Here is a 6,445-nt window from a genome sequence, read left to right on the forward strand (position 1 = left end):
GGGTGCATAACCCAGCTCAAACCACTTTCCCCACTGGAGATTTCGTCACAGCCAAAGGCTGTGTGCTTGAGCTGCTGGGCACCCTGTGGGCACCTAAAGCCTGCGGGAAAATAGGTGGTTAATGCCTGAGGGAAGATTTTCAGAGAGAAAGAAATGGGGCTCCAGAGAGCACCATAACTCTAAGCAAGTTGTTCTCTAGGACAATCACCATTTCTGTTAAAAATGAGCCTCTCATTTCCCACTGATACTTCTCAGGCTGCAAGGAGAGCCATTCTTGTGCTCCTGAAGGCCTTAGCTGCAGACACAGCCTTGGAAGGGAAGTTTGCTCTCAGGCTACGGCAAAGGAATGGGAAGCACGAGATCTGGCATCAAGTCCTGCTCCCATTGAAGCCAGTGGGATGTTTGCCATTGGCTTCAGGGGGAGCCAAGATTTCAGTCTGCAGCCAGATTTGCTGGTGTGCTGAGCTGTGCTGAGAGCAGGACTAGAGAAGGGTTCTTGGTTTCCTGATAAAGCTGTTCCTGCCTCGGCTCCTCCGCTGCAGAGAGCTGGGTTCTCACCTCACACTGCACCATGTTTGCTTTCAAGCTTTCAGATTTTATTCTTAGGCCAGAAATTCCTTGATGATAAGGCTGGCTGCTTGGTTTGTGCCTGTTGGATTGGCCCCTTGGCTGGAGCTCTTGGGCATCCTCACCAGCAAAATCACCCTCCCCATTGGGGATTATGGACAGTGGTAGAGAATGGGATAAAGCAATGGGACAATGCTGGGGTAAGCAGCTTAAAAGAAGTAAACCTTACAGGATTTGCTCCAAGTGAATCCCTGTGCCTCTTCCTTCAGGCAGTAGCTTGAATCAGCTCTAGAATTAATTCTGAGTGCTTCAAGAGAGCCTGAAGAGATTGTAAAGGTGGTCCAGGTTGGGCTTCCCTGCCTCACACCTGCACACCAACATGCATGGTTGGGAACCTTGATACTCTAAGCACCCCTTTTCCTCTCCAGGTTGGGTGGGAGCCGAATTGTGCCAGTGGTGAGCTGTGGTGTAGCTACTCATGAGCCTGACAGTGTAAACCTTTCCCAAATTATTAATTCCCCATCCAACAAGACACCCCAAAGGCTGCTGTGCTGCTGTAGTGACCCAGGAGTTCAGTAGTGCATTATACAGAGCTCCACAATGGACACACACCCCTGCAACCCCCCAGCACCACCTTTGGGCAGGGTTAGTGCCCTACTCTCAAAAGCAGCTGAAGGAAACTATCTCAGAGTGGACTGAGATCCTACCAAGCAGCCCCATTTTGGCCCAAATAGGTCCCCTTGTTTTTATTTGAATGGTCTCATGGTGGAGACTCTGTATGCCCAGGAAAAGAAACACTGCAAGTAATCCTCACTCTTTATTTCTATTTCTCCCTGACCAGGATGTCTCTTCCTATTCCTCGTGTGGTTTTAGTCTCTACTGCCCCTCTCAGGGAACATCTGTAAGCACATCACATCTGTAAAGAAAGGCAGGGAAGTTCATCTGCTGGACCAAGAAGTTGTCCTGGATTTCCTCAGCTCTCCAGATGCCTCGTGTTTGACAGCACCTTCTCCACCTGCCCAGCCACAGCCTGTTCTCTGGCCACCTGGGACTTCACCTCCTTCCTTTGACACTTCCACAAAGAGGAGCTGGTGGGAGCGACTTTCTGGTGAGTTGAAACCACTGTGATCTATTTTACCCCCACAAACAAGGAGATTGTAAGTGTAGGTGCTTAAAGCTGAAGTAATGATCATCCAGAGATCCAGAGATGATAGTTTTACCTGAATTTTCTCCAGCAAGTTGAAGCAAAACTCCCTAGAAATTCAGCCCTGGTGCAGGAGCGCACCCCAGTGTCACCTCTTAAGGCACTAAGATTTGTACAGGCAAAAATAGTTTTTCTTCTATTAATAAATGGGAAAGAATGGGGAGGAAAGCACAGAAAAAAACCAAATGATGCCATATTCTCTCCTGAGCACTTGGCTTAGCTCTGCAGCACCATTTCCCATCTCTCTTTCACCTCATTGTAAGATGCTTCCCCAGAGTATCTTATCAGTAGATCCTCTCTCAGTTTAGTGGCTGCCTCTGAGCCAACTCTTTTTCTGGTTCAGTGACTGGCTCAATGTTTGCATGACCTGTAAGCCATCAGCTTGTTGCCCTTCTATTTCCTTGCTGATATGATCCCCACCAGCTCTCACATTTCCTGGGGCCAAGCACAATCAAACAAAATGAATCAGAATAAACAGAATTAGTGCTCATTCTTCCTCAGCAACATGCCTGTGATTTTTTTTTTTCTCCCTTAGCAAATTCAATCTGGCCACTCTTTCTCATGTTAATTCACTGGAGTTGCTATCCACAGGCTCTGGGTTACAGGTGACAGTGACACGAGAGGACAATTCTTTGCTTTAGGTGAGATATCAGCGTTTGTGTGCTTTGAATTTTAAGGAATGGGGCAGGGGAGGGGTTACCTGATCTACTGCCCTCTGATTCTGTGTGATATTCATTCTGTTGCTGGTAAAGTCCCACCTGGGAGCACAAAGATAAGAAAGATGATCCTTTTTCACCTTTTATCTTCTCATTTGTCCCTTTAATTCTTTTCATAGTTCCTCTTCCCTTTCTTTTTTTGTTTCTCCTTCTTGCACTGATTGTAGCATTCCAAGCACGGGGTCCTGGCACAGCTTCCCCAGGATCCTGGCAGATTTAAAGGCCAAGCTACATGTCCAACATGCTCCCATGTACCCACATATCACACTGGCTGTCTCCTCGTGGGCATGACACTGGAGCCAACTTCTCCTGGAGGGGACCACGATGAAACTCCCTCCTGGCACCCAGGGCTTGGATGTACAAAGTCCAGGGTCGTTGGTGTGTGGTTGGTGGCCTTGACCCATTCCTTGGGACTGTTTCTTGAAGAGAAACACCAGCATTTGAGCCTTGGCTTTCAAGAGAGTTTCTCAGCACCAGCCTCAAAACAGCTGGAAATGCTGCCCTGCCCTTCGGAGCAGAACCCTTTGGGGAGGTTTTAATGCTTGTGAAGCTTTTGGTGTGTCTTTTTTTTTTCTCCTGTCGTCTGAGGAGGTCCCTGGCACTATGATAAAAGCCCCCACTGGGGCTCTTCTCCTCATGGTGAATGTGGTCCTGAGAGAAGGCAAAGGTTTCTCCAGAAGCACATTCCCATTCCATGGCTCCAATTAGAGAAGCTTTGTGTGTTAGCAAAACTCATCATGTTCTTCCTTGCACTCAACCCAGCTGGAAGCCTGATTAGTGACTTCCCAGTGGCCTTGAAACCCAAGGGAATTAATTTGTGTTTAATTTTGTCCAAGCCGATACTTAGGGAAATGGTTGGGAATACTGCAAAGCAGCTTCTGGCAGTGAAGAATCCATGGATTTCACAGACTCCTGGTGATGATGCTCAGCCTGTCCATCTGAGGCTGGCCTGTGCAGCATTAACCAGCAGGGACACAGCCCACATAGTGACAGACATTGCTCTGCTCCTCTTCCTTTTCCTGACAAGCAGTGGATTTGGCCAGCTGTGCTTTGTTGGTACCCAGTGATCACACACTGCTCGTGTTTGTGTGACTTTGCTGCTGTTCACAGTTTGCAGCTGCAGCTTTTCTGGGTCGCTATTGACAGGCAGGCACATCCTTCCCTGCTTGATGGATGCTCCCCCCAGCTTCCCTGGATCTGGGCTGTGCTGACAGCAAATTGGGTGAACCAGTTCACTGCTCTGTAACTCAGAGAACCACTGCACTAGCAGAGGAACCACCACAGCACTGCTTGGCTGTGGGTTTTTAAAGCACTTTGAGCTCCTTGGAGGAACAAGGGTAAGTGCAAACCTGTTCTGTTGCTCTGTGGTTAAGGGTTGCCTGAGATTAGGGTTTGAAGTGAAGAGAAAACAGCAGCCAGCAGAGCAGCTCATACTTCCCTGAGGTGGTCAGTGTGTGGTTTGGGGCATTTTCCAGGGGCTCCTTCACAGCCCAGTTGCTGCAAGGGCTGAGCCAGCTTGGGGCTGGGACCCCTTTGCTGGGCTGTGTGCAGGACACAGGAGTTGTATCAGGGCCATACTTAGACTTAGCTTTTGCTCTAACAATTACAACTGGTAAAATGTCAGTTTTCCCAATTTTCCTCCCCACAAGCTGTTTTAAAGGGAATGAAGGCAGATCCTGCCATAGCTTAGTGCATTACTGGCCAACTCAAATGACTCCCTGCTGTCTTTTCATCTCCACGAGACTTTTAATGCCCTAAGTCTTTGCATGTCCTGGCACACAGCCCAATTGAAGCATGAGTTCCAGCAGAAGTTTTACATTTAAAGCTGTTCTTTTGGCTTCAGAAATTTGCAGATTGAGGCTGAGAGTTGCAATTCAGCTGTTTGCTTGCAGATCTGCACCAGCCCTGCTGTGCTCTTGCCCTCACCTCGGTCAGGCAGTTGTGTTAACAGCATTCTCCAATTAAAGTAGCAGCTTCAGTTACAGAAAATGCTTTTCCTATCTGGGCATTTATCTGATTTTATTCTCTTTTAATCACTCATGGAGGACAGAGCTGTTTTGTTTTGTTTCCCATCCCTTATCATAATTAATCCATCATCATTTCTGGTGACAGGGCTTTTGCTGGATTTTTTTTTATTTTTTGCCATTTCCAGCATCAGCTTGGGCCAGCACCACTCGGACACCCCATTGCTCATGATGAGAAGCACTGATGTGAGTGATCAGGCAAATGTCAGGTGGACATAGAATTCATGAAGTTCTGCTCACCCAGAGCAGGAAAAAAGACACCCTGCCCTGGAGAGAGCCCTTCCAGAAAACCTCAGAGCCTTGCTATGTAAATTATGGCCACTTCCCTGTCTGAAATGTTCCTATCTAAAATCTTGATCTTGAAGACCTCCACAGCCAAGATCAAAGCTTTTTGCCATTACCTGGACATTCTGAGTCTCCAAGAGAAGAAATGGTGTCAGATGAACCTTCATCTTTCTTCGAAGTGCAGTGAGATAAGAGCTGCTTTTTTTCACTTCACCTCCCTGAAATGGTCATCCTGGGCCTGTGGTACAACAAGCTCAGCAAGGGATGAGGGGGATTGAGGGATCTTGTGAGGTGCAGTGGGATCTGACTCTGTGCTTTCCCTCCAGCCATTTTTTCCATTGTGGACAAAGCTGTAACTGCTGGTTCAACGTGCTTTGTAACTCGAGCACAGCAGTGCTTGGGCTGGGCCTGCAGGAACTGGAGAAGGACCAGATGCAGTGACAAAAGCACAGGTTTCAGTGCTGACATCCTGTCCCAGGAGGCCACAAAGCCCCTCTCTCCTATGACATGTTTCTCCCAGGGTTTGATCAGCTGTAGTTGTCACTCTAGGCTTGTGCCCACCACAGTGACCCTCAAACATTGAAGCCCCTCAGTTCTGCAGGGGTCCTGTGAGGACGCTACAACCACAGACTGCCAGACCAGGCAGCAAAGCCTTCTGCTGCCCCCACGTGTTCCTTGCTCATTATTGTTGCCACGCGCCAGTAAAGAAGTGGGAACCCTCTTGGCAAGGATGAGGAGGAGCCAGCACAGCCCCACAGCTGCTGAGGTCAAGGATCTTGCTTTGGAAGATTCTTCTGTTCCTCCCTCAAGCTCAGGGCCTTCCCTCAGGCACCTTATATTTTAAAAATTGCAAAATCAGATTGGACATGTTTGGATTTAGACAAGCTGGAGACAGCCTGGAGGCAGAGCAAAGCACAGAGGTGTCATCATCCTGCTCTGAAGGGGTGTGTGTGCACCCCCAGAGCCCGTGAGGGGATGTTTGTCCAACCCCCCTGCGATATCAGATACTGGCACAGCATGTTCAGGCTCGTTGGCTCGGACCACGAGGAGCACAGAGAGAGAGAGAGAGAGAGAGAGAGAGAGAGAGAGAGCTCCTGGCAGGCTGAGCTCACATGATAGGGTCATTGGAAAGACAAGTGATGCTTTCATCAACCTGCCTTTCCCCAGTAGTATCAGCACCAGCTTGAGCAAGGGCTGACTCTGTGCTCCTGTAGGGTACTGTGCTCTGTGTAGTGCCAGGGTCAAAAGCTTCCTCACAGATACTTTGAAGCTGTTTCTCCACCGGTGTCTCAGCCCCCAGCTCCCATCGTTCTTGGCCTTGTCAGGTTCCAGTTTTGAGCCATTAAAGGGCACTTTTTTGGCAGAGTTACATTCCCTCTGGATCAGTGGCACCTCTCAGGCTGAGGGGAGAGCAGTCTGTAGTTATTGACTGTCTCCTGCTTCCCAGCAGTTACAATTTGGGATCTTGTGGTTTTGTCCTTCTCTGTTGAGCAATCCTTTGTTGGGGCAGTACATGCTAATTGTTCTGGAGAGCATCAGTCCCAGAAGCTGCCTGGAGCCTGAGCTGACAGGTTGGTAGTAGCAGCCAAGCTCTCACATGGAACCAGTTTGTGGCTCGATGGTTCTGACCATCCCTGACACGGCTCCTT

Source organism: Corapipo altera, unplaced genomic scaffold (genome assembly GCF_003945725.1).
Source record: "Corapipo altera isolate COAL_440 unplaced genomic scaffold, ASM394572v1 50, whole genome shotgun sequence".
NCBI classification, from domain to species: Eukaryota; Metazoa; Chordata; class Aves; order Passeriformes; family Pipridae; genus Corapipo; species Corapipo altera.